Below are 12,790 nucleotides of genomic sequence, written 5' to 3' on the forward strand. Positions count from 1 at the left end.
CATCTTTTCTTCTGAGGTTCCCAAAGTACTTTGTAGCTATTATTTCTAGAAGAAACTGCTGCAATGGAAAACACAAAATGTCTGTGTTTGAAATAGCGACACGGCCAGGCTGTTCCCAGAACAACAAGGACACGCCCTCCCACCTCCTGATTATAAGGAAGCCACATCGTGGTGTTTGATTCCTAAACAAGAATTGAACGTTTGCCACTTGTACTATTTAATTATGACCCAAGAGATTTGCTAACATCTCACATTCTGTCTGCAGTGCCAGTTTAATTTGGATATTAAAGAAACACGGTCACTATATGGTTACCTAGTAACAGGTGTTAAACCTCAATAAATAAACATTTTTAATAACAAGGTTCTGAAATGCATAGATCACATCTCCCTGTTCATTCTCTAGGAAAAACATTTTAATTATCTATTGACACATATTGCACATGGAACAACAATCTTTTTAAAAGATAAATGGGTTTAAATGCGAGTAGGGTTAATTAAAAGCCAGTGGAGTATTACAAGTTTATTTACGGGAAAATATTCACTGTAGGAGAAGAACGGTTCTTACACAGTTGTCAGAATTCTGCAAATGTATTGTTTAATAACCACTTGGCACTTAATCATGGTGAGATGGTGAGAGCTTAAATCTAAACTGAGAGCACATTCCAGTTATCTCTTCTAAACGGCTTCTCCTCCGTGACATAGATTTTCCAGGTCAGACCACACCAAGGCAGGATCTGATGATGTGCGAAATTGTGACCAGGAGTTCCCCAGGACCTTGGGCCTGTCCTGAGCTGGCACCTGTTCTCATCCTGGATGCCAAAAGGGAAAGTTCAAGTTCAACTCTAGAGGTGAGGCCAGCTCTGAGGAAGGTCTGTCTACAAGATGGAGTCCAACTCCTACCATGAACTCCTTAAGGAGTTCACCATCAAGCCTCCACCCACTTTACCAGACCTACCCTCCCCCACTCCCCACCTCACTCACCTCTACCCCTGAAATCCAGCTTGTGCCTCAACCGCTCTACTCTCCTGCCACAAGGAGAGCAATATTTCAGACAGTGGCTGTTCTATGAGCTCAATCCCATAGGAAGGGTGAACAATAAACCCTCAGCCAACTTGCGATTTCACAGCATGAGCAAGAAATAAATCTTTGTTGTTAGTAGGCTTGGAGATTTAGGTGAGAGGATGCTTGTTATGCCAACATAATGTAGCCTGCACTGACTCATGTACTTTCTGTAATCAACCCCAGAGCCTGACAAGGAAAAGATGCTTGGGAATGCTTCACAGTGAATGAACACATTAGTCAGTCAATGCATCTTCCCTTCTTTCCCCTCTGGAATCTTATCAGGTCCTGAAAAATCATACTCCAGGATTCTGCAGGACTTTAAGCATCTATCCCAGGGTGGTGTGAAGAAGCCCCACTACTGAGCTGAGAAGCTGGAGTCCCAATTTCTACTCAGAACCTCCAACAATGCACTGACCCATGGTTATTGCTGTGAATAACTTGGCTTTTGTGAGGGATGTGGGAAGAGTCATAGGGAGCAATGAACCACTGAACAATCATCCCTCTATGTGTGTGTGTGAGTGTGTGTGTGTGTGTGTGAGTTTATGTAAGTGTATGTGAGAGTCAGTGTGTGTGTGTGCAAAGGCCTTCCTACCATCCATTCTCCTGCCTCTCCTAATGACACCATTTTTTTTTTTTTTTTTTTGGTGGAGAGAGACAGGGTCTTGCTGTGTCGCCCAGGCTGGAATGCAGTAGCATGATCTCCGCTCACTGCAACCTCTACCTCCTGGGTTCAAGCAATCCTCCAACCTCAGCCTCCCGAGTCACTGGAACTACAGGCACACACCACCATGCCTGATGACTTTTTAAAATTTTTTGTAGAGATAGGGTCTCACTATGTTGACCAGGCTGGTCTCCAACTCCTGGCCTCAAGCAATCCTCCCACCTCAGCCTTCCAAAGTGCCAGGATTACAGGCGTGAGCCACTACACCCTCCTGACGCCCAGTTTTCCTTTGGGGGACCTGCCATCATCCCCACTCTCAGGTCTTGTGGTTTGTGTTGCATTGGCCACACCCCCAGTTCTAAAAGTGAATATAAATTGTCAAGGTCACAAATCAAGGTAATGATACAGCTAAAACTAGAACCCAAATCTCCAACCCTGGCATTAATTCACTCATTTTTGGACTCTGGTGCACTCCTGCTCTGACCTTGTGCTAGTTCTGGGAAGGCAGCGAGGACACTAGATGGAGAGGATTCCATCAGAGTGTTCAGAGCTCAGTCCGATGCTCCCTCCACTGCAGCACCTGTCCCTCCCTCCCTCTCTTTCCAGAAAACCTCCCGCTACCCTTCTCACCACCCTCTTCCCCAAAGCTCCCCCTAACATCCTCAAACCTTGCTGACTCTCTCTTTGCTCTGAACTTTTTCTACCACAGTCCCCAGCATGTGAACAGACACAGGTCAGGCAAGTTGCCCAAAGACACGACCAGCCAGGGCTGAGAGCACCAAGGCCTGAAAGAGGAAGGACCAGTGGATGCTATGGGGTGGCGCCTCTTCTCGGTGCCCACAGATTCCACCGAAGCTGGAGCTGCTTGACTCACAGAGGGTGCATGGCACTCCACCAGCTGTCTCCTTCTCACCCAGCTCGGGAGTCCCTGGTTAACCCCTCCATCCACCCTGCCTCTGACCAGGTTGTAGCATCTGGCTCCCCACCTCCAGGGAAGGAAAACAGAAAGTACTGGGAAGTGACAGGGCCCTAAACCACTTGGATGGAAATAGAGTCATTGGGAGCCACAGGGAGAAGGACTGGGCCAAGAAGCTGATTGCATTGCTCCTGGCAACCACACGTCCCAGCAGGTCAGTCAATACTGCAGTGCCCACTGGGATGCGGTTTTCTGAAGCTCGCAAAAGAAATCTATATTTTTATCAGGAGCACCAACCCTTCTCAAGGCAGCACACGTTCGTCCCCTCCTATCTGCGGGCAGCAGAAAGGGACAAAGAAACCAAGGCCAGAAGGTGGCTGAGGCTGTCTCTAGACTAACAGCTTTAGAAGGGAATATGGCATTTTATCTACACACTTACCCTTTTCTTCACCCTCTATGCCAATACCTCTCAGCCCCACAATTGCAAAGGACTCCAAATTGAGATGTGATTCTTTAGTTTCTCTCCTTTCTCATCCACCCTAATAATAATAGCTAATATTGATTGGGCCCTTACTATGTGTTAGACTGTCTATAAAATTCTTTACATGTATTAACTTGTTTAATCCTCGGAAACCCCAGCCCTGTGGGGTAGATATTAACTTTCATCCCCATTTTTGTGGCTGAGGAATCTGAAGCACAGAGCAGTTAATTAACTTGCTCAATGTCACACAGTTTGTTGGCAGTAGAAGCAGACAGCCCAGGCCATGCTATCACACCCCTCCAAGGGCAAGGTGTTTGGAACTGGACCAGTCAAGCTCAAAATTTCAGGGCTAGCTCTGTGATTTGGACAAGCTACCCAACCTCATTTCTTCATCTGTAATGTGAACGTGATAACGACAATCTTGTAAGTTTCCCGGGTAATTCCAAGGATTTTACAGGGTAATTCCAAGGTTTCATTAGATGACTCACCACACTTTCCATCCCTGCCACCCATCCTACTCTGAGCTCTAGCAATACCAAATTGTCTTCGTTTTGCTCTCTTATCTACCTACCAAGAGGAGCTTGTCTGGCCAACTCCTCTCCTGTTGGATCTCAGCTGGATGCTGCCACCTCTGAGAAGCCTCCCTGACTTCCCAACTCTGCACTGTCTTTTTGGTGTTCTCCCAAACCCCTGCGCATCCCTACCACAGCGCTCATCACACTCGACTTGAACTGTCCAAGCACAGGTCCATCTCCCCGACAGGGCCGTGAGCTCCACAAGGGCAACAGCACTGAGCCCATCCCATCCTGAATCCAGTGTCTAGCAAGTGCCTGGAATAAAGATCAGTAAATAGTTGTTGCACAAATAACTAAATTGAAATTTCTTATTTATGCTAATATGTCTGCTTAGTCCTGCTTAGTCCCTCCTAAGAGACGACAAGTATCCCGAAGGCAACAACTGTATCTTACTGTTTGTCACTGAATTCCCCAGCATTTCTGGCACAGAAAAGCAGAGCTGGGGCTAGGGTGAGGTAAGTGAAGTGCTGGGGTAAAAATTGTAAGGAGGCACAACTCTCAGCTTCATGCAAGTGCAGGCTGGACACAGAAGGCCTCCATTTAAATAGCTAACTTAAATTAATGGTGACCCAGCAACTGGGTCGTAAATCTCTATCTCTGCCCTGGAGGAGTTCTCACATTCATGATGATTCCTATTCTTCAGCAAAGACTGACAGAGCCACTCCTGCCAGCTTCCTTTGTGAGAGTTCCATGGTCCAGAGCTTCCTGTAACCTGGATTCCATGACATTTTTTGAGATGGAGTCTCGCTCTGTCACCCAGGCTGGAGTGCAGTGTCACGTTCTCAGCTCACTACAACCTCCTCTTCCAGGCTGAAGCAATTCTCCCACCTCAGCCTCCCTAGTAGCTGGGACTACAGGTGTGTGCCACCACACCCAGCTAATTTTTGTATTTTTTGTAGAGATGGGGTTTCATCATGTTGCCCAGGCTGGTCTCAAACTCCTGGGCTCAAGAAATCCACCTGCCTTGGTCTCCTAAAGTGCTGGGATTATAGGCGTGAGCCACCATGCTCGGCCCCATGACTTATTTTGAAAGCAGCTAAGAAGCACTTGGCATTCTCTCAAGCAACTGGACAGACGTCTGGGGGAACCTGGAGGAAAGTGTCTTGCTCCATTGTTGTGTCATGCCTAGCTCGGCAAAACAGAAATGGAATGACTGAGGCCTCAAAGGCAGTGCTGGGGCTTAAGTGAAAACAGCGATTCAAAGACTCTCGGGCAGACAATGTGGACAGCATGTCACTGCTCTCTGATGTGTCTTCCAGACCTCGCTTCATTCAGCGAGGGAGGATCGTACCTGCCGCCTTTGTCGATGTGGACGGGAAGAACAAAACAGGATGGATTAGCTAATCCCCTGCTGGTGGTGAGATAGGAGCCTGAAATTCAGCTCCAAGGACTCCTTGGCTCAGGGGGTCAAGAAGTTAGCAGTGTCCAGAGCCGGCCCTGCGTGGTTCCCACGGCTGACGGCTAGTCAGATGACCTCAATGGGCCGGTGGGGAGGTCACAGCAGGGGCGTTTCCATTTTAGCCCCATTGTTTAGCCAAATGAAGCCAAGATGTTCCTGCTCCCCACTGGAGAAGTCTGCACGGCTTCAATAATTTCTGAGTGCTGACAGATAATTCAGAGATATTGGATATTTCACCACCTGGGGACTGCCCTTCGCAACCACAGCAATCAGTTACTGCCCGCCAACCAGGGGCCATGCAGAGGCCCCGGGCCCCCTCACGCCTTTACGATCAGGCTCCAGCGTCTTGGAAAATATTGCTTGAATTTATTTATATAATCACGTTAGGAAGGCGGTGAGTTATTGTGAAGTCAGCATTCTTCCATCTTCCTTCCCACTAATCCTTTGTTTGAGATTCTGCTCGAAGGACTCTGATTACTAATACAATTACACGCTACCTGGTAAAGGGTAATCCAAAAAAAATTAAACCACTTCACATACTGTATTTTTCACTCAGAGCCGCCCTTTTCCTAAAACTGAGTGCTGGCATAAATCAATCAGCTACCAATTTTATGACTACCTGCAATTAAGAACCCATAGACTTTTGACATCACCTGCCCAAGTATTTAAGTCATCTTAAAGGTAAATGCTGCCTCTCATTTGAGGACCAGCCCTTCAGAAATCTTGGTGTAAAAGCAAACACTCCAACCAGGGTTGGTTCTAATAAAAACAGAACACAAGACTGCCACCAATATGGAGAACATATGTGAGTTTTATCCTGGTATTGCTAAAACCAAAAGCTTCAGGCCGTTTACTTGACACTCATAGGTCCCTCCCTCTTGCAGTCACTACAGGAAGAATGTGAAAATATGTAGAATGGTGCTGCAGACTCTAAGAATATTTAGTGACACAAGAGGCATGACATCAAACTCACAGAGAAGGACCTATAATCTGAGGATGCTGCTTGGTTCTGCAATGAATAACATTATGAAAATCTCCTGGCTGGGCACGGTGGCTCATGCCTGTAAATCCCAGCACTTTGGGAGGCCAAGGTGGGTGGACTGCCTGAGCTCAGGAGTTTGAGATAAGCCTGGCCAATATGGTGAAACCCCGTCTCTACTAAAACTACAAAAAATTAGCCGGGCATGGTGGCGGATGCCTGTAGTCCCAGCTACTCAAGAGGCTGAGACACGAGAATCCCTTGAACCCGGGAGGCGGAGGTTGCAGTGAGCCGAGATTGTGCCACTGCCCTCCAGCCTGGGTGACACGGTGAGATTCTGTAAAAAAAAGAAAAAAAAAACTTTTAAAGACGATTTTTTGTGTTTAATATTTTAGATCAACCTATAGACAAACCCCACAGGTTTACCTACAGTTACAGGACAAAATATAAATGTTATCCAATTTAACAAAATAAAAGATACAAAGCACTTGGAAGGGTTGTGGGGACCAAGAGGGAATGAGGAGGCAAATGCTATTGTTGATGGTGGATGAAAGAAGAAATGGAAGTTTTAGAATGAGGCTGAAACTGCAGCGATTACCAATGAGTAATGAGGAACTGAAAACCGTCATTCAATTCTATTTGGAGAAAAGAAGCCGGAATGTAGAGGCTGCTATGAGGAAACTAAATGTTTTATCATGGGAGGAAGTCAAAAGACAGTGTCTAAGGATGAATTAATCAAGAACAACTGTGTAATTATATCATTTAGACATATGGAAGTAACCACCAGTGGAACTAAAGACAGAAAGCTTTAAATTGGTGGCTTCTAGGTACTCTATGGTGTGAGAGGTCAAAATAGTGGCTGACTCTGGAAGGTGGGGGCTGGTTTCTGGGGTGCATTATTCTTTCACTTCTTGGTCTGGGTGCTGGTTAAAGACAGTTAACTTTGAGAAAATCATCGGCACATACCTATGATATATGTGTGTTTTTCTGTTTGTAAGTTATATTTCAATTAAGTTTTTCCTTAAATAAAAGTGACCACCTCTGGGGAGAGGACTAGGAAAAATGAAGGGAGAGATGGGGCACTATTGTTTTTCATAATCAGCCCAGTTGATGGGTCAATTATTTTTAGCCACATGCATATATTGCTTCAGTGAAGATTAATTATTTTCATGCCGTTTTATACTGGACCCTTGCCTGGCTTCTCACACATAAAAAGTTCCATAGGCCCCTAAAGGCAAAACTCCGCAGGATGTGTTTAAGCTCCAGAGAGCTGGATATCAGCTGATTTGAGGAATCCACTTTGTAAACATCAGAACCTCCAACAATTGGGTCGTGAGTTCACTGGCACTGGAGGTGCTCAAATCAAAGAGGTCAAGAAGGAGCTTCGTCCAGGTGACCACAGAGGTAGTTTGGTCATTGTTGGGGCACTTTGGTCTGAGGCATGTGAAAGTAACTGCCCAAGGAACTGAGGATGAAATGGTCCTCCTTCAACTCATCAAATTACCGACTCACTGAATTCACTGAGGTTTTGTTAAGGAAAATTATTATTTGCCCTTAATCCTGCTGCTGTTTTTAAATTCAAATGGGCCTCTTCTTAAGCACACTGTGTCTTCTCTACAGTTGCAGGTGTCTGTCTTTTCTGCTTTTTGGAGGGAAAGCAGCTAAAGAAGGCTGCCCTAGGCCCAGGTTAAGGTATGATTTGATAGCCTCTGGGACAGATGCAGGAGTAAAACTAAACATTGACAGATTCCTCAATTACTGGATATATTGAGCAATTGGTGTACTGTATTGCTCGTTTGACAAATTGATTTTCTGTGAATTGACTCTTGCCACCTTCCAAACAATGCTCAAAGCTGAGGCTAGATTCAAGACTTCACTCATCTCAGGGATTCTCTGTGGCAAACTGAAGTGGAGGAGCAAGGCCAGATCCCTGTGGAGGCTCCCGGCCCCCAGCGAGGTCCAGCCAGGCAGCCCATGACCAGCTTTGTGCCTGGACATCGCCTCCCTGTGGCCCAGGAGCTTCTCCTCTCAGCCTAGTGGTTGTCTTGGAGACTGAAAACTCCAGGGAGAGCAAAGGCGCTTCTAATCTCCCCGGCCTTCCCTAGGGACAAAGGAAGAGTTCCTCCAAAGGCGGGGCTTTTTACCCAAACAAAAGCACAAAAACAGCATTTGCCGGACAAATTCATCTGAAGAAAGTTGAGGACAGCTGGGTCTACAGCCCTTCCCTTCCACTTCTCCCCAGGAGGAGTGCAGAGTGAGCTGGGAGCAGACCTCCACCTGCTTTCCTCATCTGCTCACAGCTGAGTTCTGAAATTAAACCACCTGGATTCAGATCCTGACTCCTTATGTGCTAGATCTATCACCTGTGTGAATGATTTGACTCCTCTAAGCCTCAGTTTCCTAAAAATTCCTATTTCGGAGAGTAGTAATGCTCATTTGAAATCATGCACATAAAGCACTTGGAACAGTACCTGGCCCAGAGAAGTGGTAAACACTGTTCTATTAATATTTCCTTGGGGTAGGGGGGACCCTGCTCAGTGTAAATGTGAGCTGCTGGTTGAAAGAAGAGCTGGAGTCCTCAAGCCTGTCCATCACCAGAGCCCCTGGGGTTGAGATGAGAAGCTGGAGAGGCGGGGTGCTGGTTGTTTGCTTTACCAGTCCTAATGACTTATTACACCAGCCCCTGGCAAGGGAGTAGAAAGGAAGAAGATAAAAAATCGTAGCATCGATTTTTCCAGCACGTGAATCCAGCAATGTTATTTCCAGATCTATCCTTTTTTGAAATTAAATTAAATAAACTTTAGCTCAGTTTGTCAATTTGCTGAAAACCTTCTCCATCTGACTTTCTCCTTGGCAGTGACGGGGGCTGGTGGAGGATGTTTTCTCTAGGAAGGCATTATTGCATTAGGAGAAGTGAGGCTTGTGATGACATTCCAGAATTTTAAGAGCTTTTCAACCCAATGAGGTGTCAATTTGCAAGTGCATTTTCCATAATCATTAGGTAGGCATTTTAACAAATGGGGGCTGTGGCGGGTGAGTCCTGCTGGAGTGAGTTATAAGGGCAGGACTGCACCCTTATTCAGAACTGCAGTCCCTCCGGTGGCAGAATTGCCTCCCTGCTCCATAGACACACATTAGGAAAACCAGAAGCATATTCCTCTTTTACTTCAATTATGAGATTTTTCTTTCTTTCAAAAACAATAAATGTGCCCGTTATTTCAGGTGAGAAAACATCGTCTTGAGACTGCCTCAAGGAGAGGTGTTTTCCGAGCCCAAACTCACCCAGGTGCGGGGCTAATAAAAGCTTCTCGAGGGGCCAGGTAGGGGCAGACAGGAGTAATAAGTGACCTGTCAGTCATTCTAACCAGCCAGAACCAGTCATGTGGATCTGGGGGGAGATTGCACACAGTTAACCGGCTGGGAGTAAGAGGGGTTCACAAAAGCTGGCTCCATATCCTCTGGTTTGTTGTGATGAAGGTTCAGAGATTACATCCACACTGCCTGGACTTCCATTTGCCCCTAAGATCCTTGAACACTGAAAAGTCAGGACTGTGGTGTCCGGGAACAAGTGAAATTGGCCCAGGGACAAGTCTTTTTTTTTTTTTTTTGGAAGTCATGGCCCAAGGACCTGAACCATTCCAGGTGATCCGAGTTGTTCAGGAGCTTGGTCCTAGATTCACTGGGATGTCCGCAGTGGCTTCAGCTGAGCCAACAGCTCAATTTAGTCTTCAAAACTGGATTTCTACTTATTCTTTAAAGCCTGAATTAAGTATTCCCACCTATGTGAAGCCATCTTCAACCTTTCTGAGACAGAGTTAGCCAGAGTTTACTTCCTGCTCCCAGAACATTTCAACACATCTCAAGGAACACCCTCCAGCACCCAGTACTGTGATGATCTGTCCTCCCCAGCCTGCTCATCCTCCCCAGCCTCTCCAACAGCTCCCGGCACAGAGGCGAGACACACAATGAACATTGGCCAAAAGAGATCCCAGGAAATCCCTCCAAGAGATAATGACAATAGTTTGTCACAAATTCTGGCTTGAGCTTATTAGACTGGTTCATAGTTGGGGGAACTTCAGAGAAATCTAAATTACTGTTTAAGTAAATCATGACACACACATCAATAGGCTATTATGTAGCAATTAACAGAGATGGAGGAGATACATATTTATTGCTTGGAAAAGATGCTTGTGATGTGTGATTAAGTGAGAAAAAAACAAGTTAGGAAACCATTTGTATAATATGAGCCCATTTTATTGGAGGAAAAATGTTTCTCTTTCCTACACACACGCACACACACACACACACACACAGACACATACACACAAGCCATCTTGGGTTATATCAATAGAAGTGAAGTACCAGACCACAGGAGCTATAACTGAAGTATTAAATTTCCGAAGAACATTGACGAAATCATCTTTATCTGCAAGAGGGTGACTAAAATGGAAAAGGATCCAAAACCATGTCATTTGAATAAGGATAGAAAGAACTGAGAGTGCTAACAGGGATAAAAAAGACTCAGACTCAGCTGAAGGATACAGAGCCAACGATAACACCCACAGCGTGAGCTAAATACCTTAAGGCGGGAGGGAGCCGGTGGCTGATGTGACAGGGGAGGGGTTGAGGAAGGCTTCACAAGCACGGGGCCCTGTGAACCTGGGTCTGAACTTTAAAGCCCAAGGCAGTGTTTCTCCACCTTTGGCCTTGGCTTCCCAACTTCACTATCCTGGCATTTCTTTGTAAAACCTGTATGACTATTTACTTAAAATTTTTCTTTGAAATTGTCTTGGGTCTACTGCCATACCACCCTGAACGTGCCCAGTCTCATCTGAAATTATATTGAGTTTGTAAGAAATGCATTTCACGTGGTAACTCTGTTTCACTTATTGTACCGGAAAACCAGTATTGTCTGCCACAAATGAAAGAAAGAAAACATAAAAATGTATGTTTAAACACCGCAGAGTTGTTCAATTCCAGTTAAATGTCAGTGATAGGAAGCTCTGCACCTAAGAGCTGCTTCCTCTTTGTTATAAAGGAGAGATTAACAGGCCGGGTGCAGTGGCTCACACCTGTAATCCCAACGCTTTGGGAGGCCGAGGCAGGCGGATCACGAGGTCAGGAGATAGAGACCATCCTGGCTAACATGGTGAAACCCTGTCTCTACTAAAACTACAAAAAATTAGCCGGGCGTGGTGGCACGCTTCTGTGGTCCCAGCTGCTTGGGAGGCTGAGGCAGGAGAATGGCTTGAACCCGGGAGGCAGAGGTTGCAGTGAGCCGAGATCGCGCCACTACACTCCAGCCTGGGTGACAGAGCCAGATTCCATCTCAAAACAAAACAAAACAAATCAAAAAAATGAGAGATTAACAAGTATTTTAAAGGTGTTAAAGATATCAAGCCCCGCTCCTCGAAAACAAACAAAAAACTCTTTTCTGGCCAGCAAAGCATGAGAGAGCACCAGCTTGCTTTCCCACCAAAGGATCCAGTGTGATGTGGTGCAGCACCCTGGGAGGCAGGAGAGAGCAGGGACAGGCATCCAGGACTGGGGAGAGTGTGGCAAAGCCAGGAGGGTCACAGGCTTGCAAAGGCTATAGGGAGGGGCATTGGTGGACCCAGAGGAGCCAGGTGGCAACATTGGTACAGGTGTGTCCAGAAACAGAGCACACATCACATGTAGACAGGGTAGGGGGAGGGTAATTCCTCATTGTCATCTTCTTATGCCATTTTGATTTCTGTGCTAAGTCAGTATATTACCCATTCAAAACAAAAGATGCAGAATCACACACACACACACACACATACACACAATCCCTTGGACAACAATATTTGGGACACTCAAGTGCTCTAGGGCAGAGACCTTGCAGTTGAACTGCCTGGAGTCAGATCACAGCCCTGCTGCTTCCTAGCAGCGTGGTCTTACGTGTCTCAGCCTTCCTAAACCTCAGTGTCCTCATCTGGGTAAAGGGGACATGAACAGTGCCTGCCCCAATAAGGAACGCATTAATACAGGGGTCAATGTAAAGCCCTCTGCCCTTCACAGCATTCAGTGAGTCACCATGTTACTGCTTCCTCACCTGTCTCTGTAATTCTTTGCTGATTTTAAGTGCAGGTCTATATGTGTCTTTTTCTGTCTGCCTGTCACCCTCATTCCCTTCCTTTCTAAAATAAAATGGAAGTATATTTTATATATTTATTATGTATAGTTAATAGACTGTTCTTTTCCCTGCTCTTAATTTTAGTAAGATAACAAGGAGAATGTTGCCATTTCTAGAAACCAAGAAGCTGGCTATATTAAATTGCTCCTTACTTCTTGAGGCCTCCAATTGATTTCAGGAGCGTGGGCCGGTGACCTTGGATGACAAAATTGCTCTCCAGCCCTGTTCAGACTGAGAGCCTGCTCATGTGTGGGTACTCAAAGACATGGGTGTGCACATGTTTACACACACCATGCACACACACACCCCTACAGAAAGTATAGCAATAAGAATGAACCTTTCGCATCAAGCGACCTCCAAACAACAATGGTTGGTGAAGGGCTCAGAGAGATTGAAATATTTCTGTTGAGTTTCATTTCTTTAAATATTGCTGTTGTAACCCTTTATAGAAGTCAGTAGGGAGGCCGAGGCGGGTGGATCACAAGGTCAGGAGATCGAGACCATCCTGGTTAACACAGTGAAACCCTGTCTCTAGTAAAAATACAAAAAATTAGCCAGGC

Source organism: Papio anubis, chromosome 18 (genome assembly GCF_008728515.1).
Source record: "Papio anubis isolate 15944 chromosome 18, Panubis1.0, whole genome shotgun sequence".
In the NCBI taxonomy this organism is placed as follows: domain Eukaryota; kingdom Metazoa; phylum Chordata; class Mammalia; order Primates; family Cercopithecidae; genus Papio; species Papio anubis.